The sequence below is a fragment of the Pongo abelii genome, chromosome 12, assembly GCF_028885655.2.
Source record: "Pongo abelii isolate AG06213 chromosome 12, NHGRI_mPonAbe1-v2.0_pri, whole genome shotgun sequence".
In the NCBI taxonomy this organism is placed as follows: Eukaryota; Metazoa; Chordata; class Mammalia; order Primates; family Hominidae; genus Pongo; species Pongo abelii.
The window spans coordinates 32,114,820-32,140,227 of NC_071997.2; the positions used below are offsets into that span (position 1 = coordinate 32,114,820).

The 25,408-nt window shown below is 42.5% G+C and overlaps 1 protein-coding gene across 1 annotated transcript in view; it reads left to right on the forward strand.

Moving 5' to 3' along the window:
• The first annotated feature begins 215 nt into the window (after positions 1-215).
• Positions 216-25,408, forward strand: part of IL1R1 (interleukin 1 receptor type 1) — a 75,338-nt gene continuing 50,145 nt past the window's right edge. The window contains 1 exon segment of the mRNA NM_001132407.1: positions 216-524. The gene's annotated coding sequence lies outside the window, so the exon portion shown is untranslated.

Sequence of the window (25,408 nt, forward strand, 5' to 3'; positions counted from 1 at the left end):
GATGATGGGAACATGATAATGAGCTTGATTCAGCCAGCAGGACTTGTCCAAGTTCAACACAAAGTCATGAGAGGAAAGCACCAGCTTCGGGAAACGTTAAAGATTACCGTGCAGTGGCGGGTGTTGGTGTTCCTTAAGGGTCTGGCACGTTTGCTGAGTGATTCTGGCTGTCTGCCTGGCTCTGAGCTTCCTGTTCATAGTTCCCCAGATGTGTCACGGCTGAGGGATTAAAGCCCTAAGAGGCTGTGACACAGCCATCTCCAAAACCCCACTTTCTCCTTCCTTTGAGCCTCCGTACCAGCTGGGGCGTCCGGCAAGATGTGAGCTGTCACTCTGCTGCGAGACAGACCTGAATTAACAACTCTAGCTAGGGCTGACTTCAAAACACGCTTTCGTTTTTAATAACCAACATCAGCTCAGCAGGCTTCATTTGGGAAAAGAAACCTTGTCAGGTTACCCTGACGTTCTCCACCTCCTGGGAGGCCAGCCATTCCCAAATGCCCCAAGGATGAAGAACGGAGACGGTAAGATGATTAATTGCACTGCAGGTTTTTTGTTTCTGTGTTTTTTTCCCTCCTTTTTTTGGGTTTACTTACACATTAATGAGGTATTTAGGAAAGACAAATGGAATCTGATAAAAGGTAATGTTATATTGTTTGTTGAAACAACAATTTAAGGATTCCTTGAAGTTATATGGCTCTGTAGGTGTGTTTAACTTTAAGATGTGTTTCTGAGTCATATTAAGAGATCAACTATGATTATCTATGGAAGATTAGCTATGAAATATATGGGAAATATACTTTTTAACTGTATATTACTTATAAACCATGAATAGTTACATCACTTTTGGTATGTGGTGAGAGATGTTAAGTGAAAGGTGGTGTAAATGAAGTTGTTTTATAAGACTGTTGTTACTGTAAGAATTGAGACTTATTTTATCACTTTCCATTAAACTTCTACAGTGTTAGAGAGGCATAACCTAATGTTTGAATGAAGGTGCTATGTTTTTTTTTAATTTATTTTTTATTTTGTTTGAGTTGGGGTCTCACTCTGTCACCCAGGCTGGAGTATAATGGCGTGATCTTAGCTCACTGCAACCTCCGCCTCCCAGGTTCAAGCGATTCTCCTGCCTCAGCCTCCGGAGTAGCTGGGACTATAGGCGCCCGCCACCACACCCAGCTAACTTTTTGTATTTTTAGTAGAGATGGGTTTTCACCGTGTTAGCCAGGATGGTCTCGATCTCCTGACCTCGTGATCCACCTGCCTGGGCCTCCCAAAGTGCTGGGATTACAGACGTGAGCCACCACGCCCGGCCTGAAGGTGCTATGTTATTAACAGCAGGCTCTATTGGTTTCATTTAAAGGTATAATGCATTGTATTGGCAAAACTTGTACACGCTTTCTTCAATAAGGACCTCAAAGGTAATCTTAAAAGCCTGATCATGTTTTTCTCCCCTTGCCAATGTTGCACCTATAGCTATAGGGAAGACCATGCACTCTCAGAGGGGGTTATAAACATTGTCTTGCATTTTTATCCTTGATCTCCATAATTTATCCTTGATCTCCATATATCCTTGATCCCCATAATTCCTACTGATAGTGTTGCTGTGCATAAGAGTGAGAAAATGGGACTGAACCTGAAAGATTAAGGAAAGAAAATAACAAAACAAAAAGGAAAACCAAATGAAGCTTATCATTCAATTCAATTTATAACTCCTTATTGCTTATGCAAAATGTGAATTTTTTGCTGTGTTGGTGAGGGTGTGAGGAGTGGATGGTGGGGAAGGATGCTTCAAAAAATACAGCTAAGGACCAACTGGTTTGGTGAGTCATGGGATTGACCCATGAGACAGCTGGAGAACAGTGACGTGTGCGTGTCTGTGTGTGTGTGTGTGTGTGTCTGTGTGTTTGTGCATTCGATGCCGGAGACTGGTGTTTACTGTAAATGTGTTGATTCATTAGGAAAAGGAAGAAGACAAAGTTGTCCAGAAAGAGCCAAGAAAACTTCTTGAGATGAATTTGATCTGCCTAATGGTAGTGATGAGTTTAAAAAGATTCTTACGGCCTTTCCTAACACTACATGCTGTTGTTAATCATTGAACTGACAAACCCGTTGGGCACAAGACGGTTAGTTTACTTAGAGGAAAACTTGACAGGAATGGTCAAAGAATAGCTAGGGTACACTTCTAAAATATGTCCTTGAAACATTTACACAAACAGCACAAGCTCACTGTTAAGAATAAAATTTTAAAAAATACATAGAGATAATAGTAAAAGATGAGAATTAAAAACACACCACTGTGAGATAAACACTGTTAACATTTTGGTAGGTATATTTGTCTCTGTATACATTTACATTTTGAAGAAATATATTTGTACTCTACATGCTTTTCGGTTATCTGCTTTTACCTCACAGCAATGTATTACGAGCATCTTGTCATGAGAATGAATTTTCTTTTACAAAAGCTTTTCCATTTCATTGCATAGATAGTTTATTAAATCCTGTTGGCAAGTAGTTGATTGTTTTTCTCTTATTAACAGTACTAAAACTAACACCCTTGCAGCTAAACCTTTGCATCTCCTCATGAGTTTTCCTTGAGATAAATCCCCAGAGGTAGAATTGTAGGGGTCAAAGGGCATGGGCATTTTAAAAACTCTAGATCCCTGCTGCTAAATTAATCCTAGGAAAGTTTTATTAATTTACATGCCCACCAGCACTGTATGAACATTTTCCAACTCTCTCATCGGCATTGGGTTTTATAATTTTTTGAAAAGTGTGCTACTCTGCAGGCATACGTATGTTTATTGCGGCACTATTCACAATAGCAAAGACTTGGAACCAACCCAAATGTCCATCAATGATAGACTGGATTAAGAAAATGTGGCACATATACACCATGGAATACTATGCAGCCATAAAAAAGGATGAGTTCATGTCCTTTGTAGGGACATGAATGAAGCTGGAAACCATCATTCTGAGCAAACTATCACAAGGACAGAAAACCAAACACCGCATGTTCTCACTCATAGGTTGGAACTGAACAATGAGAACACTTGGATACAGGGTGGGGAACATCACACACCGGGGCCTGTCATGGGGTAGGGGGAGGGGGGAGAGATAGCATTAGGAGATATACCTAATGTAAATGACAAGTTAACAGGTGCAGCACACCAACATGGCACATGTATGCATATGTAACAAACCTGCACGTTGTGCACGTGTACCCTAGATCTTAAAGTATAATAATAAAAAAACGAAAATTGTGCTACTCTGATAATAGGCAAAGGTATATTTTGTTGTCTTAATTTACCTTAAGGAAACCCTTTGCAAAATCTGCTGGCTTCCAATTCTGCCCCTTTGGGTTCAGCCTCTCATCTTTTTTGGTTACTCATTGCCAAAGCAGTCACCTCTTACAGTAACTTCTGCCAACCTAATTTCTGAGGACTTTGACCTCGTTTGATGTCTCTCAGACAGTCTGCTGAGAGAGCGAGATAACTGGATGCTTTTGCTCTGAATTTTTACCGATTGAGTAACTTGGGGTAAACCTCAGTCTTTGTGATTTTGTCTCATTTTTAGCTATAAAATTTAGAGAGAAGGCCTGTGCTAGCCACCTCACAAAATTGTACTGGGAATATAAAGAGGCAAGATAGAGGCAAGCTTTTTGAATAGAGGAAAAGTAAAAATGCAAAATGGTATTATTATTATGGTTGTTACTCTAAAGTTTAGTGATAAGTCTTGCCTTCTAAAATATATAGTTTCTGGAGAGCTGCATGCCGAAATTTTGATGTCTTCTAATTCTAGACTTGGGAAGTGTGTGTGTGTTTGTGTGTGTGTGTGGTGTATAACATATTTCTATGTTTCTTGGTTCTTAGATTCAGTAGCAGTGTTTGGTGTGTTACAGCAGTGCATGGATACATTTTAGATTACAAAGATTTCTATTTTGTTGCTTATTTATTCCATTCCTGTACAGGAAAACCAGCCATCCTCCTCCTATTGCATTCTCATCATCCATGGGCTTTGCTCATCTCCCCAGTGGACTGAGAGCTCCTCAAAGACAGGGTCCGGTTTCATGTGTCTACCTCTCTCCAGGGCCTGCTTTGGGGTCTGACACCCAGAGGGCAGATCAATCAATGTTTCTCAAATGACTCAATGTAAGGGAAGTAGAAACATATTTACCCAGTTCTGTGGAGAAAAGAATATTCCAAAAAGGCATCCCAGAAGATTGAAAAAACAACCTAAATGGAGCTTTTCTAGAGGCAACTGGTTATTTATTTAGTTTAGTTTGGGTGAGTCTCAGTTTCTATTGAGTAAATATTTAAAGCTCTGAAAGGATACTAAACAAATGAATGCTAGCCAAGGATAGGACCAGGAAAATGGAGAACACTGTCTTTATAGGTACAAGTGTCATGGACTCGGCATGAATATCAAAAACTTTAAGGAGTCATTGATTTTCACTCTGACTCCCAGCTCAGTGCTGGGCTGCAAAAATCAGGACCAAACTGACATTTAGTAATGGTTTTAACTTGGTACTGAATAATCATAATCATAATCATAATCATAATAAAAGCTAATATGTAATACAGCACTTGCTAGGTAGGAGACCTGGTTTTAGGTACCTCTCATATGAGATGATCAGTACTATTATTTTACTTTGCAGATTAAGAAATGGAGGCACAGAGAAGTGATTTGCTAGGGTTATATCAGTAGTTAGTGCAGAGCTGGAATTATGATGCAGACAGGCTCACTCTGGAGCCCATGGGTCAGTGAGCATAGATCGGACTGAACTTTAGAGACAATGTCACATGGTTTTAGGCCACTGGTGATGTTTGTGCTGTTTATTTGGGTATATGACTACCATTTATTGAGTCACCTACTAAAGGAACATGTACTCTTCTGGGTTCTTTAAGTATATTATCTTGAATCTTTCTCACAACCGTGAAATATTATTCCAACTCTAGGTCCAGACAAGCTGAGAGCCTGAGAAGTTGAGTAAGTTTCCCAAAGCCACAGACTAGTGAGGAGAGATCCATCAGCCTGCACGAAGTCTATCTGCCTTCTGAGTCCATGTGCCACGCTGGCCTGGACAACTGAGTGCTGATGTACTTGGTTCTTCCATCCAAAGGTGCTGAGAGTCCAGTTCTACTGCATTTGGAGGTGTTGAACCTGGAAACTCAGCCACAACAACCCCTCAACTTGGGGAACAGGCAGGGCTCAGCTTCAGCTTCTCTGAACCCACATGGGCCAATGTGAAATGGATTTGATTTTTCAGACCAGATCCTCCCTGGTAGGACCATCCAATTTATCACACCAACCTAGACTTGATGGCCGTTTAAAATATTGAGAGATATGTCCTTATATTTCCTCTCTATTGACCCCCCAAATCTGCACCAAGAAACTCCAGGGAATGGGATGGAGTATGGTGAGTGCTAGCTTGGGGGCCAAGGGCAGCTTCGTTTCTCCTGGGCAACTTACCTCCCTTTTCTTTGCTTAGTGTTTCCAGTTATAACATGAGGGAAAAGACTATAATTTAAAATGGAATATTACTTTTTTTGGTTAAACTTTTCCATATGATTTTGAAACTCTTTAATTTTTTTTGAGTGAATGACACATGGTTTACTTGCTTTTGAAGTGGTAACACAATTTAAAAGGTTCTTCAGTGAAGTCTCCTTCTCTTCCCTTTCTGCAGACGCTTCTTTCCCTCTTCCTCACAAATAGGTGAGTCTTGTTAATAATTTCTAGTTCTTTCTTCCACCTCTTTCACACTCATAGTGCGCACCATTCCGTACCTTGATCCATAGCTGTATCAAAGGAGGTGCATTTTCTGCCTCTCAGTGGACAGTTAGATTGTTTGCAATCTTTTGTTATTTCAGCCAATGTTGCAATGAGTAACAGCCTGCCCTTGTAATTTTGCAGAAGTGTTTACAAGTTGTTGGTTAAATTCCTGGAAGAAGAATTGTGGGGTCAGAGGCTGTGTACACTTGTGATTTCGATATATATTTCAGAATTACCTGCCCCACACCCCACCAGGTTATACCAATTAACACCCCTACTGGGAATGTTTGAAAGAATGCTTCTCCATGTGCTTGCCAACAGTGCCTGCTAACAAGCTGGTTTTTATTAGACTTTGGCAGTCTCAAAGGAGAAAGCTGCAAACTTAGTAAGTTTTCTAAATTTTCCTATCTCATATCACGACCCATGCAGTGTCAGCCTCATCGTGATCTCTTGTGGCAAATACAAGAAAGTCTGACAGGTACTTCGTTGACTCAGGTTGGGCATCTATTCAATTGGCTTAAAACCATTTGCGATCACAACTTTTTTCATTTGGCGATTGTGTTTTGAGGCCTTGCTGTGTGTCCAGTCATGGGATGGCACAGGGGTGAGTGGACCCTGCCAGGGTTGCATGAAACAGCTAGGCAGCCGCAGGACTCGGCACGTGTGTGCTGAGCACTGTGAAAGAAACACAGAGACAGAAGGCTGCAGAGACAGCGACTAGGGAGCCACAGTCCACATTAGCCTGGTGATTGGGACTGCTCGAGGTGAAGTGATGAGGTCTGAGGCATGAGAAGGAGGCAGCCAGACAGAGGGCAGAGGAAGCAGGGCATAAAAACCCAGCATGAGGAGCAGAAAGCAGCTCTATGTATGGCCAGTGAAGAGAGTGGAAGGCAGGCCAAGGTGAGCTGGAGACAGAGGCAGAGGCCAGAGCATGGTGGGTGTTTAGGGCTGTGGTAAGGAGTTTGGCTTTTATTGTGAGTTTCAGGTTGACTTTAGTCATGGGCTAGGGAAGATGGTGCCAAGGTCTGTAAACTCTTACCTTGTAGATGTAAATGCTCACCTGAATGACACCGGGGAGGCATGGTTCTATACACAAGCACCTGTCAGACTGTGTTGTATTTGCCACAAGAAATCACAGTGGGGCTGCCACTGCATATAGGGCTGGTGACCAGAACACTGTATCTCTTGGCCAGTCTTGTCCTCCGTGTGAGACAAGTGGAGACATTTTACAAAAATACGTTCTACGTCTCTCTGAAGTACAACTCAGTTTACAAAGGGCTTTCTCATTCATTATCTCATGCATTAATAGACTGACTGATAATTTTGACAGATTATTATTGCATGTCCAACCTGTGCTAAGCCCTGTGCTAGGTGCTGGGGATGATGAGAGGAAGAAGGAGTGGAAGGGGAAATAGAAAGATGAAGAAAATTCAGAGCAACTTACAGTCCATTTGCGAGATAGAATCAAATGTCAACAATGAGAAGGAAAGCAGGAAAGGGACAGTGAAGAGGACCCAGCCACCTCTAGGTTCTGGACCAGAACATGGGTAAATCTGCCCCAGGGGCCTGCTTGGTGTCAGGGAGCCCTTCAGGGATGGGGTCTCAGGAGAGAGCTGCAAGTAGGGCTTCTCTGACATCCTTTTCTCCAGGTGTAGGTAGGATTATCTTTCTAACTTTAGAAAGATAGAGGTGACCAACTAAGAGCTTTCCTCAGGACTTGTGAGTGGGCAAAGAGTAGAACTGGAACTTTTCCTCCCACCCCTGAAATCTGAGGCCATGGCTCTCTGTGCTCAGAATGGAACAAAATTCCTGAAGCCCAACCACCTGGGGAAGGCATTGAGGAGAGTGTCCCTATTACGCATCATCTTTCATGCTGGCCACCCTGGTTCCATGATGACGAGGCTGCTTTGTTTATGAGTCTGTAGTGTTGTCAGGGCTCTGGGGAAGGGGTGGGCTCTCTGCCAGTCTTAGGGTCTTGGTGGCTGTAAGCCCAGAGGTGCTTCCATTGTGTGAAGAAACACAGGAGACCGAGACAAAATATTGTTGATCAGACACTCAGGCCCATTTCGAAGGCAAAACTGTCCTAAGTAGTCATTTGTGGCCAGCGCAGGGTGGGGATTAATGTGTGTGTGTGTGTGTGAGTGTGAGTGTGTGTGTTGTGGGAGGTGTTTGGGGGAGGTCTCAGGAACTGCTGGCCCTGAGGTGGTACTAGTGGATCAGGTTTCCATGGACCCAGGAACACCTGGGCAGGAAGTAGGAAGACTGCAAAGTCAGCTCATCCCCTTCAGTGAGCTTCACCTCCCAGTCCAGGGAAAGGAGGGCAGTGCTTACTTCTGAGAAGGGACACCTGGTGAATTCCAGGTATTCAGCGCAGACAAAATTGCCCCAATCAGATGTAACATGGGATGGGGGTTGTCAAGGGCTAATGCCAGGTAAAAGAGGAAGCAAAATGTGTGTTTACCATAGAAAAGTCTAGAAATGTAGTTATAAAACTTGAAATGTGTCTGTGTTAATTGTAATGGAAATAAATACTTTAGTAGTTTTTTTTAGGCTTTGGGTTTTCCTTTATCTGTGTACATAGATTGAATGTCTATGTGTCCCCCAAGCCCACCACTAAATTCCTATGTTGAAACCCTAATTCCAGTGATGGTGTTAGGAGGTGGCATGCTTGGGAGATGGTTAGGTCATGAGGGTGGAGCCCTCATAAATGGGATTAGTGCCCCTGTAAGAAGAGGCCAGAGAACTAGCTAGCTCTCTTTCTACCATATGCGGATACGATGAGAAGTCAGCTGTCTGCAAACCAGAAAGTGGGCCCTCACCAGGCACTGGATCTGTCAGAACCGTGATCTTACACTTCCAGCCTCAGGAACTGTGAGACACAAATATTTGTTGTTTAAGCCACCCAATCTATGATAATTTGTTACAGCAGCCCAGGCTAAGACACTGTGTTCAATCAGCCTGTGACAATGGTATGACTATCTTTAAAGACTTTCAGTAAGGATTTTAGTAAGTTTCAGGTCTATTTCCTGAATCAATGAACAAGTGAATGAGCCATTGCTATAGAATAGGCTCAAAGCACATTTGTGTCTTTTGTGGAAGTTTGCCTTCTTTTATCCTTTGGTGAGAAATTATTAGCGGTGAATGTGCTTGTAAGTTATCCATCTTTTCTCCGAAAATGCTGAACGTCTTAACCATGAGTCTCTTCTTGTCTGAGGGAGGCGGTGTTGCTTTTGGTGACCAGAGCTGCTCAGTCATGTACGCCAATAACATATTCCAACATGGGCCACAAAACCAAAGCATTCCAAAGCCATGATTGTGCCCCCTGAATATTGATGTGGCTTCCCTCATTCTATTCCTGGAGTTAGTGAGAGGGTAGAACTTGACTGGAAATCCTGGAACAATTTTTTTAGACTTTTCATTACCTGCAATTTTATTTGCTGTCTCCTTGATCCTGCTTGCCCCGCTCTAGGCTGATTAGCAGCCAGTCTCAGAGGCTGCACCAATGATGCTCAGCCTCCTTGCCCTGGAGCCCGGGTACCCACCTCATCTGCTATTCTAGAACCAGCCAGGATCAGCAGCCATCCATCTCCTCCCCTTGATGTCTGGGAGCTTTTCACATTGCCTGTGTTCCTTACACAGGCTTTATGATTTTTGATTTGTCTCTAAGGAAACTGAGGCTTAAAAATAGCAGGTGAGTTTCTTCAGGTCGCGGCAGATCAATAACAGAGTCAGAATTTGAACATGGGTCTGTTGGATTCTCTCGGCTCTGTACACATCATTATGCTGAAATAGTAAGGAACATGAGGAAGGGAAACACTAGGTTATGGAAGAGCTCTTTCTCACGTGTCCTTCAAGCAGTCATATTTGGGCACTGGTTTTTGAGTCCATTCATATCAAGCATGCCATTCAGGCTCTCTTCTGCCACTTCTAAGAGTTATCCAAATTGGTGCATGGTACCCATAAACTAGTTTTTAAAAGAGATATGATTACTGAAATGATCAGTATATAATATTGAAGCCCAAATCAATACAAATGAAATGCATATCACAATAAAGTACAAATTCAAGTAAAGTAGGGACTTGGTAGATGTTTCTCTGGAATGGTTAAACACACTGCGTGGAGTGCATGGGGAAACCTGGTTTCACAAATAGTATCAGCTGTCTGCTAAAGAATCTGTAAAACCGCATGCGAAGGTTCACAGGGGTCCTTTCCTGTAGGGAAAATATGTGATTATTGTCAAGAGTGAAGGAATGTGTACTGGAACTTAATTGATTTAAAAAGTCTCATGTGAACCTGCCATGACAACGTCTTTGAATAAGTTTCCCTCAAGGTTTAAGCATTTCTCGAGATTAACATAGTGGGTTTCTGGGCTGACTCACAGGGAGAAGGGGAGGTTACATTTTTGCTATTGTGATAATGTGGGAAATTACACTCGGTATCACTCACTGTGGTTGAATCTTTATCATCAACCTCAAACTCTGGGATTTATGTAAGTGCAAGATCAGAACTCTAAGCTTCTGTTTTTCTCCAGTTGAAATTTATTTTAAGTTGGTAAGGAAATATGACATGTATCTGTAGAACCTAGGCTCATAGGAAGGTAAAAAATGCTTTGGATTGGAAGTAGAGGCAGACGTTTACTTTAGTCTGGAACTGATGTCCAGATTGTAAATTACTGTTCTAGGGAAACCCTAGTGTGTGTGAATATAAGCCCCTGGAGTTGAATCCCCTTTCTTGGCTGAGCCCCAGTCTGCCACGTCAGTGCTGAAAATGGACATTGCTGCTGCCTCGGTGACATACAAATAGGAGAAATGTCTCCTGAATGGAATTACTCTTTGTCATCTAGGCCAGTGGTTGTCAACCCCGGATGCATATTGGAATCACCTGGGAGCCTTTTAAACACTGATGCCTGGATCCTAACCCCAGAGGTTCTGATGTGATGGGACTGCATGTGGCCTGGCTTTTTAAACTCCTCAGGTGATCATACTGTGCAGTTAGTGTAATGTGGGTTGAGAACCACTGACCTGAGAAGTAGACAGTCACCGAGTCAGTAAATTACCCAAGTAAACAAGAAGCTGGTTAGACCAAGCCTGTCCATAGTGATTGCCAAATCCTGCCTGGTGGGGAAATTTAAGACCATTTCCTCAGAAAACTTTGTTACTGGAAGTTATCAAGGGCTCTCTACCTAGTAAGTGTGCTTTCAATTTTTTAAGGCACTGTGGATATAAGTTGTGTAAACACAGCCACTTTCGTTTATTTGGCAAATATTTAAACATCTGCTCTGTTCAAGCTATACTCAATCTCAGCCTACTTTTAAGCGTATTAACTGAGCAGCAGGGGAGAGAACTCAAACAATGCAAAGTAGGGGCTGCAAAGTGCCATCAGAGAGGGGGAGATGAAAAACCTGAAGGTTTCAGAGCAGGGAGAGATAGTTGCCTGTTTCTCCTGGTCGGAGGGATGGGAGAGCCCTAAAGAAGTGGTGCAGTGTTTGGGATAGGTCTTGGAGGGGGAGAAGAAGGAAGAAGAAGACTTGAGCTGGAGGAGAAAGAAGGGTTGTATTCTGGGTAGAGGAAACTGCACGAGCAAGAAAAGAGGCAGAGATTAGGGAAACTTGCAAGGAAACTGGTACATAGTAAACATGGGCACATCAAGGGCAAGGAGAGGAACACATTCCAAAAGGTAGGATCAAGGGAGATTGAGGAGCATTTGGAATGCTAGACTGAGTGGTCTGGGCTTTGTTTGGGAGGCAGTGGAGACTTGCATGGCAGGTTTTGACATCCAAGCTTGCAGCAAACGGCAGGTAGGAGCTTGCTCAGCAGTATTTATATGGCGAATCTGGATTATTTCAAAGGAAATTGTGTTTTTGTCTCACTGTGTGGCCCATGTAGGTTGCATAGTTGCAGTACCTCAACTTTGCATTGACAAGGTGGGTGCGTTGCACTGGGTTGGGATGGTTCAGATGTCCCCCAATGTATTGCTGCCTTCGACATCTCTCCATTTCTCTAGCTTCTAACACTTTGTTTGTCTCTCTTCAACCACCATGCTGAGAAAAAAGTTTAAGAGCTTTTCTTGTTCCCCCACATAATCTTGGCAAGTAATAACAGTGAACCCTGGAGATGGAAAGAAGTGTGGATGTTAGGAGACTGGATTGCTAGCATGGAATTAACAATTTTTGGCTGTGTTGACTCTCAAGTAAATATGGTAACTGCTTTTGCTTTTCCTTTTCAAAATACAAAGATAAAATTTAAGGGGAACCAGATTTTGGCATAAATGGCTGACTCTTCTGCAAATAGCATTTCTGGATTAATTTTATTACATCTAATTGCTCTTCCATGTATTCCAATAATTTTATTTGTAATAAAGTTCATAAGTGCTGTAGGTGATTAGCCAAAAAGAAGAGTAGAGGGAGGTCAACTTTCGTGTAGTTGAGATCACTTTTTCTAAGTCTGATTTTAAATTGGGTGGTTTGTACTGTGTTAGCAATGTTAGAGGATACAGACAACCATAACAACAAAACAGCAACAGCAGCAGGAAGGTCATCCACCTGTGCTGAAAACCTCCTTCCTCTTGGGTTCACTTTTCCTTCTAGCAGGGGAAATGGTGAAATCACGTTAGCACTTTCTACTCTTGGTCCTAGTGTCTTCTTTTTGACCTGGTAACATTTTCCTAGATAAAATTTGCATGTCTCTAACTTCTCAGTTCCACTTCTTACTGTTCTCATGTTCATTCATTATTCCATTGTGACGTGTTTGGCTGAGTTTGAAAGACTCTAATGATAAGTGGAGAAGGAAAAAATGACTTTTATAATAAAAGGTAACGCTTAATGACATGAATCTGAGACACATGACTAAGTAAGAAAATAAAATATTGACGTCTTAGTTTTAAATATTGGGCAACACCATCTCATGTTTATCCCTTTTCTCATCAAACCGCATGTCCAGTTTTGGATTAGGAAGACATTCTTACTCTACTTATGGTACGCCTGCAATCATGTTGCCTCCTCTGTCTATTTTTTGGTTGACCAAATAACAATGCAAAGCACTGAGTGCAAACCACCACAACAAGGACTTGGTCTGTATTCATCCATATGCTTGCACTTCCCCCAAGGTGGACATTGTCATCCCCATGAATGGATGAGGGAAGAGAAGCTGATAAAACACAGCTGGAAAGAGCAGGGTGAGAGGTCACCGTGGGCCTCTCCCATCAGTGATTTGGTGCTATTTGTGGCCTCTGCAGGCATGGACATATCCTGTTGACATTATAAAATAAAATGGATGCCAATATTATTGTTTAGTGTCTTCCAATTTCTTGGATCCTTAAATAGCTGCCAACATCGCTCTTCAGTTATTTATGTACACAAAGAGCTATTTCTGAATATCCGTCCTAACTTTCTTCTGGCCTGTTCCCTGCATATTTATTTATGCCGATGAATCCCACCCATTCCAAAGCGAACTGGAGCAAGCTTGTGGCTTGTTTAGATGTGGTCCAAGTCTGTGTGGTCCCCTCAGGGAGGTGTACTAAGGATTTCTCAGAAACGGTGTTTGCGTGTGAGGGAACCCTGCTGAGCAGAGAGCGTTTACATTGCCCGGTGTTCCGAGTGCTTGAGTTTCAATAGTCACCTTCGTTTATTGGGACCTTGGAAGAGTACCAAAGCTGTGAGTTCCTGGGAGTTTTCCGTCAAAATCAGTCCTCTGGCATGGTAAAGAATGTGTTTGTAAAGGAACAAGAAAAAAATATATAATTTTTCTAAATATATATATATAGGAAATATATATATAGGAAATGTATATATATATATACACATATAATATATATATAGACATAATAAAAATATATATTTGATCTCTGGCCCTGGTTCCCAGCACAGAACTCCTAACTTCTTGGAATTTCCTGGGTGATGGGAGTCTTTTGTTCTAATGAGGCTCTTGGGAGGAGACTGGTCACTAGAAAGAACAGATTAGAAGCTTGGGAATTTCAGTCCTACCCCCATCCTCTGGGAAGGCCTGGAGGCTGGAGGTTGAGTTAATGATCAGCGATGCTCAAGTAACAAAGTCTTGTAAGAATCCCTGGACTCTGGGGTTTGGGGAGCTCCAGGGCTGCTGAACATGTGGAGGGTAGCCCGTCCAGAGAGGGCAAGGAAGCACACTTCCCCTCCCATACAACTCGCCCTGCGTATCTCTTCATCTGGCTGTCTTCTGTATCCTTTATCATATTCTTTATTACATAATAAGCTGGGAAATGTGTTTCCCTGAGGTCTGTGAGCCATCCCAGCAAATTATCAAACCCAAGGAGGGGGTTGTAGGAACCCTGGTTTATAGCCGGTCGGTCAGACGTATAGGTGACAACCTGGCACTTGTATTTGCTATCTGAAATGGGGGGCAGTCTTGTGGGACTGAACCCTTAACCTGAGGTCTGTGCTAACTCCAGTTAGTATCAGAATTGAATTGAATTGTAGGACACACAGCTGGTGTCATTCAGCTGGTGTTAGAGTATTCCTTGACATCCCTTCAATCCCTGGTCACAGAAGTGTGTGGAGTGCAGGTATAGAAAAGGAAAAATAGGGCAGAGTGTGGTGGCTCACGCCTGTAATCAATACTTTGGGAGGCTGAGGTGGGCAGATCATGAGGTCAGGAGATCGAGACTATCCTGGCTAACACGGCGAAACTCTGTCTCTACTGAAAATAGAAAAAAATTAGCCGGGTGTGGTTATGGACACCTGTAGTCCTAGCTACTCGGGAGGCTGAGGCAGGAGAATGGTGTGAACCTGGGAGGCGGAGCTTGCAGTGAGCCGAGATTGCACCACTGCACTCCAGCCTGGGCAACAGAGTGAGACTCCATCTCAAAAAAAAAAAAAAAAGAAAAGGAAAAAAAGACAAGAAAAAATAGTTGGTTTTTATCTATCTCACATTTATTTTAGATTACTCAAAATAAGCACATCTGAGCTTATATCTGCTGTGCAGAGCAACAAAAACATTTATGGGAGGGTAATGATGGTAAACACTGTAACTTCATGCTGACGTTAAGTGGTAACTTCTCTTCGATAATTCAAGCTACCTAGTGATAATGTAAGTTCTTTATTGCACTTCAAAAATATTCCTCTGTCCATGGAGGGCATTTCTTCTCAAAACACTTTGTACTCCCTCATGAAGTTGGAATATTTGCTACGGAAACCAAATTGTACTTCCTTTGGCCTGCTGAAAATTAGAAAATAAATTTTGTGTGATCAGTAGGTTATTGCTTTAAACTTAACTATACGAGATTAACTTCCGGAACTGAGATGCCAATGATGCAATTTCAGAATGCAATTGTTGCACTCATTAAACACCACAGGTTGGGAAGGATCCCTGATCCACTTGGTGCTCAGTGGCTTTCTCAGCCTAACAGGGACATAGTTTGAAGAGACTTAAACGAAAGTTACATAAGAACTTCAGATGATTAGCTGTTGGTTCCATAGGTAGATTTTCTTTTATTATCTTAGTTTTTAGCTTTATTGAGGTACAACTGACAGACAGTAATTGTGTATATTTAAGGTATACAACATGAGGATTTGTTGTATGTACACATTATGGAATGATCACCACAATCAAGCTAACACATTCATCACCTTACATAGTTACCTGTTTTGTGTGTGCATGGTGAGAACAGCTAAAATCAACTCTCTTAGCAAACTTCAAGTGTACGATACAGTATTACTCACTATAGTCACCACATTGTCCATTAGGCCCTCAGAACTTATTCATTTCATGATGAAAAATGTATACATTTTGATACCATTTCCCCCTTCCCTCCTTGGCAGCCACCACTCTACTCTCTGTAAATCATTCTTGTGGTCATTAGTCTCCTGTTAGAACTCTGTCGTGGCGCCTTCCAAACCTCCCCCTGAGCTATCAAAGCTTTCATTTACTGCCTCGGTATAATTAACTTTCAGTGCTTATTTGGCCAGATCGGACCTACAGCCCGCAGTGGTCTTTAAAGTGAAAAAAGTGAAAAGTCTTTAGCGTGAAACCTTTGATGTGCGTGTTGTGTAAGTGTATGTGTTTGAGTGTGTGGGTGTTCATGTTTAGTTTTATGAATGTGTGTGTGGGTTTTCATGTGTGTTGAGTCAGTGTGTATCATATGTTGTATATGGGTGCTGTATGTATGGTGTGAATGTACGTGTTTGTTGTGTGTGTTTTTTGTGTGTTGCGTGTGCTCTGTGGGTGTGTGTTGCATGAATGTGTGTCGTGTGTGCATTGTGTGTGCATTGTGTGCACGTGCCAAGTACCTGGCATATATTTTACTAGGTGCTTAGTAAACATTTTTACATACAGGAAAGGCACAATTCCTGCCTCCATGAAGCTCACTGTGTAAACTCACAGGTGAATTGTCAATTCCTCAGGCACAGGGCCTGCGTTGTGTTCATTTTTCTGTCCTTCAGTGTCACACAGAGGCAGGCAACTCCGGCATAAAATGTGGGGCTCAGATGGGAAACAGGTATTGTATAACTAAACACAAATTTGCTGTCAATTCAGGTTTCCTGAAGCAGAAGCTTGTTTTCTTCAATTCACCTTTGCACACACTACACAATCCCATTTACTATTATGTTTGTCATGTATTATCCCTCCACGCTCTGCAGGTGGGTAGGGATTTGTTGGATTTATTCCTAGATACACCTCAAGTACCTGGAACACTGCCTAGTACATGGTGTGCGCACAATAAAATTGGTTTAATGATCAAATGTAAGAGTAAATGAGCTCCGGCACATTTGGTTCACATCCGGGTTTTTAGCAGAACATAGGTATTATGATGTCTGTCACAGTTCACTCTAAATCTCAGCTGGTCTTGGCAAGCAGCTGCTTGGGGACTCTTCCTCTTGCTCCTGTCAGGCCCTAGTGTTAATCTGCATCCTGCAGGGTTTCCCTCTTAGGCTGTCATCATGGAGCTGGCCTCCGGGAGATGGCTCATCCTGCTTGGTCAATGGCCATTCTGTGCCTTTGGGTCCTTGCTGTAGCCTGTGCACCGTATGCCATTGACCCAGGGGTCTGGGACATCCAGCCACCCGGTGCTGACCACCATGGACTTTGCTGTTGCCTGCAGATGTCCACCCCTCAAACCCCTGGTTTCTCTCCAGACATCTTCTGTTCCTCTGGTTTCTCTAGCAACTTCTATCCCCCTCCTCGGTGCCTAGGAATTCTTGTCAGCTTCCTCCGCTTTGCCAGAGGCAGCCCTTGCAGCTGTGGAGCCGGGTGTCACTGAGCACTGCCTTCTGGAAGGGGACTGCCGTTTCCAGGCTGCTCCTCCGCCAGCCCAGTGACTCAGTTTCTACTCCTTCTTCCAGAGTTGACCATCAGAGCTGAGCTCTTGCCTTCCTTCTTACTCATTCTGCAGATCTTCCCTCTAGCTCTACAGGAAGGGCCTCCCTGGCTGTGTGGTCAGAAGGTCTCCACTGTCCAAGTCCAGCCAGGCTTACTCTAGGGTTTATGGGTCCAGTCTTCCTCCATGACTCTTGAGATGTCAAGCCCAGTTTGGGGAGTTCAAAAAATACCCTTTTCTCTCTCTCAACAAAGCCTAGCACATTTTTTAAAACCACATTTTAACATTTCTGAAATTAGGATGCATCTTGCAATGGATAGTAGGTCCTAGTTATTCGGCAACATTTTTTTTCTTATTGTACATATTACAGCTAACGATATTTTTGCTTAGGCTATTGTCTTTCTATGGCTTTAAACTCTATACTGGAGTTTAAAGCCATGCAACACTTTTTTGTTCTCAGCCTTCATCTTCCTCACCTCAAGGTAATAGATGCCTCTCCTTTAAAGATGTGAAGCTGCCAGGCAACCAGAATCAAGAAAAGGGCAGCCCTGGAAGATATATGTTTGTTTCATACATTCAAAAATAGGATTCCCAGTACCTAAGATCACCCTTTGAATCAATACACATGGGGTTGGACCACCTCAAGGCTATGGACTGGTTTCCATGCTATACTTTGAAATAAGGTCAAAGAAAAAATGTGTCCATCTCACAGGGGCCTGGCCTTCCTGGAAGAAGAAAACATACTGGTCAGTAAATAAGAATAGCTGGGCCCTTTGGCAGGTATAGATGTAATTTTCCACGAATAAGGCAGAGTTGCATTCCACACCTCTGTCTCATGAGAACATTATGAGTGTGAGACATGCAGAGACTGCATTTCTGAGTCAGGCCTGCTGAGATCCAGGCCTAAAACTTTTATACTGAAGTCAGAGTTTTCTGTGTCAGTTCTCTCTCTCTCCCTGTCTCCTATGCACACATGCGCACAGAATAATGAATGAGTGGACATGAAATAAAGAAGTGCTGTACCTGGCAATAGCAACTGAATCTAAAAAAAAGTTTACTAACAGGTGTGAGTGAGGGGCGCTCAGTTATGAGTTGGTGATTTTAGGTACCAGGATCAGGTATGGGCCAGGTTTGTTCAAGCGAAAAATTGTAGTTAATGTTCAGAAGGGCCTCGCGAAACCCAAGAGCAAGGGCATAGCCATGTTTCTGGAAGAACTGGGACCAGCCAGGGAGGTTGTCTGCCAGGGTCTGAAGGAATCATTCTTCATTTCTTGTCTCCATTCCTTGCTTTTCTCTCTCTCTCTTTGAAAACCAGCTTTCCTTGTTTTCAGAAAACACAGTCACTCTGCATCTCCCAAGTGGTGTTCAGAGCTAAACACTTTGTTTTGACTCCATCTATAATACATAGGCATTAACTCCATGTATTTCCATTTCAATGTAAAATTCTTGGGGAGGGCATGTGAATTCTGTAGCTTTGGGTCTAGCAAATACTCTTGGCCCCATCAGTCATGGCCAAGGTGTCTTTTAGGCTCATGCCTGTAGACTGAAAGCAGGGATCGGGGAAATTGGTTTACTTTAGTAAGAAATATAGCCATGTTGAGCAGATATCAACTGAGTAAACATCAACCGAAAGACATAGAAATCATGAAAGATGGAATGCAGTGTACTCACTCTATTTCCTTAAGGTACTTCTGCATTCCGATGCAATGTTTGTTGATTTAAAGGATAATGTAATATAATGCCAAAGTTTTATCAATCAGAGACATTTTACTGCACATGTAATAATTCCATGCTATCTTTATTATCTGTGAAATTGTGTTTGTATCTTATGGGACAAGTGTCATGAAACTCATTTTGAGAAGCAAGCTGAGATTTTGTAATAAATACATTTAGCTTTTTTTTGGAATGCAGTACACCCAGAGGTCCATGTTTAAAACAAATTAGATAAATCAAAGCAGAATTTACCATAAATATTAATGGTAAATGAAAAGGCTAGGGGAAATCTTTTTAAATTATATCAAAATAATACTTTATTTATACATAGGGCAGCCACAGTAGCTTACGCTTGTAATCCCAGCACTTTGGGAGGCCAAGGCAGGCAGATCACCTGAGGTCAGGAGTTCCAGACCAGCTTGACCAACATGGCGAAACCCCGCCTCTACTAAAAATACAAAAATGTTAGTTGGTCGTGGTGGCGTGCACCTATAATCCCAGCTACTTGGGAGGCTGAGGCAGGAGAATCTCTTGAGCCCTAGAGGTGGAGTTTGCAGTTATCGAGATCACGCCACTGCACTCCAGCCTGGGTGACAGAGTGAGACTGTCTTAAAATAAAATAAAATAAAATAAAATAATGTAACATGAATTCAATTGTAAAAAAATTTAGAAATATGCCTACAGCTCCTCATATGGGTCTTTCTTGATTGATAGGAATGAGACTTGGCAGAGATTAGGAAGGAAATGGTGAACAAGAGGGAGAAGGAGAGAGGTGAAAGGGTTGGAAAGGGGAAGAGGGAAAGAAAAAGGGGTTTATCTGGTGAGATCACCTAAGTAAAGTACTCACACACTACCTCCTCTATTCTTGAGGCAGGGAAAGGTTAGACAAGGGTATTGTGGGAGCTGGCAGGGTGGCCACCTGTATTAGTCTGTTTCTGCACTGCTATAAAGAAATACCCGAGGCTAGGCACAGTGGCTCATACCTGTGGTCTCAGCATTTTGGGAGGCTGAGGTGGGCAGACTGCCCAAGGTCAGGAGTTCAGGACCAGCCTGGGCAACATGGTGAAACTCCATCTCTACTAAAAATAGAAAAATTAGCCAGGCATGGTGGCGCGCCTGTAATCCCAGCTACTCAGGAGGCTGAGGCAGGAGAATCGCTTGAACCCAGGAGGTGGAGGATGCAGTGAGCTGAGATTGCGCCACTGCACTCCAGCCTGGCTGACAGAACAAGACTCCATCTCCCCCCAAACAAAAAAAAAAAAAAAAAAAGAAAAAAAAAAGAAAAGAAATACCTGAGACTGGGTAATTTATAAGGAAAAGAGGTATAATTGGCTCACAGTTCCACATGGCTGGGGAAGCCTCAGGAAACTTATAATCATTGTGGAAGGGGAAGCAAGTGCATCTAACATGGTGGCAGGCGGGAGAAGTGAAGTGAGAGCACAGGAAAAACTGCCACTTTTAAAACCGTCAGATCTGGCCGGGTGTGGTGGCTCATGCCTGTAATCCCAGTACTTTGAGAGGCAGAGGCAAGTGAATCACTTAAGGTCAGGAGTTCGGGACCAGCCTGGCCAACATGGTGAAACCCTGTCTCTATTAAATACAAAAATTAGCTGGGTGTGGTGGCTGGCACTTGTAATGCCAGCTACTTCGGAGGTTGAGGTGGGAGAATCGCTTGAACCTGGGAGGCGGGGGTTGCAGTGAGCCGAGATTGTGCCATTGCACTCTAGTCTGGGTGACAGAGCAAGACTCTGTCTCAAAAAAAAAAAAAAAAAATCAGATCTCCTGAGACTCACCCACTATCATGAGAACAGCATGGGGGAAACCACCCCCATAATCCAATCATCTCCCATCAGGTTCCTCCCTTGACACATGGAGATTACAATCCAAGATGAGATTTGGGTGGGGACACAGAACCAAACCATATCCTCACCCTTGCGGCTTGCCAGGCTGGTGGCCCGGAGCCTCTCATGGTGGCTCTTCCTTGGCTACCACACAACCATCTAGAGTCCTTTGATTGTTTAGCACATGCTGCCTTTACTCTGTAGAATGTCTTTCTAGGAAAACCACAGGAGAGAACATATTCTTGCAACTCCCTTCATCATCTTTGCATCAAGAATAATTCTTGTCTCAACAACAAACAAACAAACAAAAGAAACCAATAACGAAAATTCTTCATCATATTAGCATCAAGAGTAATTCTAGCTTGGATTTAGACTGGCATAAACAATGTCTCCTGTTCTTCTTGGTCATAGCTCTTGATAAACTTATTATTGTTTCATGGACTGGGAGCTTCCTGAGGAAGTGAAGGAGAGATTTTCTGGCATGGGTTGAGGACAGTCATGAAGATATGTTCAGAATGAAGTCACATGTAGCAGTCAGGATAGAGAGGGTGGCACTCAGGCAAGATACAAGGAAGAAGTGGGGTATCTAAAAGGGAGAAAGAAACACAGAATGTTGGGCCTTGTTAGGCCCTTCCAGCCCCATTGTGGCACTCACTGCTGGGGTGTCAACTGACATGGTTAGGTGAAGTCCTCCTGGTGGTCTTAGGTGTAATATTTCAAAGCAGCACTCACATTAATAAAAACAAGGTCTAATTAGTTGTCTGTGCTTCTAAAAGAAGACTGAGGAATGCGAGGAGGGTCTGTAATACACAGTTTCCCAGGGGCCCATCCATGAACAAAAGTCTTTTGTGATGCCTGGGATGCAATAAGACACGGAATTTGAAATGGTTCTCCCCAGAAGACTTATTGCTGAGTAGGTCACAAACCATTGATGAGGAGTGGAATACAGTCAAGAGTGAATGAGCAGACAATCAGGAAAAATCACAGAAAATAGTGTCTTCAGCTCCAACCATTACCTTTATCAAGGGACTGATTAGAAGGTTTAGATCAGTGGTTCTGAACTTCAACATCCTTATAATGCTCTTTTTCTTAATAACTATTTCATAATATCCCCTAAGTGAAATTCATTGACAACATAACCTACTTATGCATGATATTAAAAATTTAAATGTATTACCTTAGCTATAATGTAAAGAAGATATAAAAGGTAGTCCATATTCAGTTTCATACATACATGTGTAGACACGACTGAGCTAGAAGACAGAAAGAAGCTGTCAGATGCTTGAGCTATATACAGAGAAGTCTTTAATGCAGCAGCTGCAAATGCAGGCTGAAACAGCTTGTGCCTCACTGGAGAGCCAAATAACATGAGTCGCATTGCTGTTGGGGATGTGATTTTTTTCCTCCCATGGTGAAAGATCTTTTATAAACTTTCAGAAGAAAATCAAGTTTAACTTGTCCTCAATTGACATGGTAGTTGCTTTTCTGGAAAATTTATACGTATTAAAACTGTGTGAAAAATACTTTGTGTTTATATGACAAACAGAGCTAGGCTTCAGACTCAGATTTTTATCTCCATTGAGTTCTGGTGAGATGTTTGAAAGGTTTTATTTTTTTAAGGATAGAGGACAATTTGTTGTGCTGTGCTGTCCTAGGTGTTGCAAAATGTCTAGTAGCCCCAACTTCTGCCTGGTAGATGCACACCCAACCAAAAATACTCCCGCTTGTATTTAAAACTCCCTTAGGTTATAGCTAATTCCCAGGCACTGTCTGTAGAGATTCTGCTCAGGTAGGGCTCTAGAATGTCCAAGAGGCTGCACAGCTAGGCATGGGAACCACTGATTCAAGTCATCCCTCTCTCTGACTCACCAGATCCCTCTGACATATCTTGGGCCAGTGGCTGTCCAGCCTGGGTTTGAAGGAGCTGGGTTTCAGTGAAGAATGTCAGTAGGTTCAGTTCTCTTCCCAGCCCTTTTAATGCAGAGGCCCCCTTGTCAGCCTAGAAGGCTGTTCTAAGCTCCTGTGCAAACCCCTCTTGTGAACCCTTGGGTGTGGCCGTCCTGGAGATGGTTGACTGGTGATCCAGATTTCAGCCTCTCCCTTCTCTGCTTTGCCCAGTGTCATGTTCAGGCCCCTTGCTTTGTCAAAAGAGGGAACACTTTGCCCTGGGTCTCAATCCTTTGAAGTTCCATTGGGTGAGTCAGCTCCCCACTTAGCTTCAGAAGGATCCAGGACAGGTTGTCCTAAAATTAATACCTGCACATTCATGGACAGTGCCTGATGAGAGGAGGCAAAGATGGCAGAGACAACTATAACTGGTTGTGGAAAAGAGTTGAGGGAGAGAAGAGAAAATATTATTAAATGGAAGAGATTGAAAAATACTGAAATCAAGTGCAAGAACCCTTAATGGGCAGAGTCAAATGACACATTTATTCATCCAATAAATATATAAAATGCATCTACCACCTACTAGGCTTCATTCAAGACAATGATAATACAACAGTGTATAAAACAGATCAAAACCTACCCTCATGAAGCTTACATTCTAGAGGGGATAGACAGTTAATTATCAAGAACAAGAAGTAATATATGTAGTAAGTCAGATGGTGACACATGCTAGGAAGCCCCAGTAGGGACTTCAGGTAAGACAGAGATGTGTGTGTGTGTGTGTGTGTGAGTGTGTGTGTGTGTATCCATGCAACATCCAATGATCTGGGATACCTATTTGGCAACAAGAGAGGAAAATCTCTTTGGCAATAGTGATTTGGATGTTAGTAGTGTAGGAGGAATGAGAAAGCCATACTGCAATTATCAGGACAGGAAATGATTCAAGTTTGGATAGAACTTTTTAACAATGAAAATTGAAGAGAAACAAAACCACTTTGACATGGCAATAATTAAATTTCTGAGTTTACGTAAAGAACCTTGTGAAACTTCTCATTGCAAGCCAACCTTTTGTTTCCTTTAAGTTCTTTATTATCTTTGAGTGTTTAGATTTCAATTCTCGACAGTTCTTCACATATTGACTGAGTTTGCTGTCCTATCACACAGAGATCAAGTTATTTATGCATTTTACACTTGGTTACTTTAGACTTGAGTATTCGTATCGAAATACCCTCCTTTTTAAATGTGGTTTTGGTTGGTGCTTTTGGAATGAGGAATTTATCAGCTGTGGTGACTCGTATATACTCTGTTGGCCAGAAATACTAGCTTACTCTTTACCCGAAAACTCCCTATCCCAAAATGACATCACACTATGAGTTTATGCCTAATGAAGCTCCAGTAACATTTGCTTATTTGCATAGTAGAAATGCTGTCAGGTACACGAATTTTCTCAATACCTCTATGGTATTACTGAATAGGTATATAGGTATATTATGCTCATTTTATAAGTTCAAAGAGGCTGAGTATATAAATACCCAAATATAATGAATGTTTGGCAGGTAGTGATCATCTCTATCACTGACTATGTTTAAATACTTTTTTATGTATTAACTTATTCTCTCAACAACCCAATAAGCTGGAGACTATTGATAACATTATTTTGCCACCAAGGGAATTGAGGCATAAGAGAAGTTAAGTGACTTGCTTAGTGCCACACAGATAGTATATTGTAGAGCTGGGATACATTTGTGGCAGTTGGGCTCCATTGCCTATGCTAATAACCATCAGTCTGCACTTCCTCTAGTTCTAGAGAGCAAATCTCAAACTCCTACACGTTTTAGGGTGATTTTTAACTTTACAAACAATGGCAGTGGTCAGTGGTAGAACAGTAAAAGGCAGCAATGTGAAGGTGGAAAACCATCAGTTTTGGAGAGTGTGTTGGATCCCGGTTCAGTTATTTTACTCATTGGGTAATCTTGGGCAAGTTCCTTAACTTCTCTAGGATGTCTGTTGCTATCTACAAAACAAGAGTAGTAGCCAGTGTGGTGGCTCACCCCTGTAATCTCATAGTTTTGGGAGGCTGATACAGGAAGATCACTTGAGGCTGGGAGTTTGTGCCCAGCTTGGGCCACATAGCAAGACCCTGTCTCTAAAAAATAAAAAAGTAAACAATAAATAAGCTGGGTGTGGTGGTCCAGGCCTGTAGTCCCAGCTACTTGGGAGGCTGAGGTGAGAGAAATACTTGAGCCCAGGAGATTGTGGCTGCAGTGAGCCAAGATGGTGCTACTGCACTCCAGCCTAGATGACAGAGTGAGACCTTGTCTCAACAACGAACAAACAAAAGAAATCAACAACGAAACCCCAAAAACCTACAACAACAACAACAACAAAAAACCAAAACAAAAACTCCTTCCCAAACAAAAGTAGTAGTACCATTCATGGTTATGAGCATTAAATGTGATGTCCTATTAAAGTGTCTAAATCATGGTCAGGAACCCGATAGGTGCTTGAAATCTAGAAATTTCCTTCCTACATAAGGGCCAATTATCAAGCATAGGTCAGATGAACAGTTAAGAAAGCTGCGGTGCAGTAAATTGAAAAGAGAATTGGTGATTTTGGGGAATTCAGGGCAGGATTTGTACCCCCTAAAGGAGCAGTTCAAATCTCAATGATGACTTAGGATCTAGGTCCTTATGGTGAACCTGACAGGGGCTGCTGTGCTGTGAAGTATTGCTTAGAAATCGGGGTCGGGGTGAAGCAGCTGTTGACGAGGGTGCCCCTGTCTTCTAATCTCTTGGTCTGCCCTTTCTTCTTGCTCCTAGGTAGACACTTTCATGAACTACACAGAGGTCTCAGAGGGCTGCAGAAGCCTTATGTAGAGCAGACGTTCTTGAACTTTCGGTCTAAAG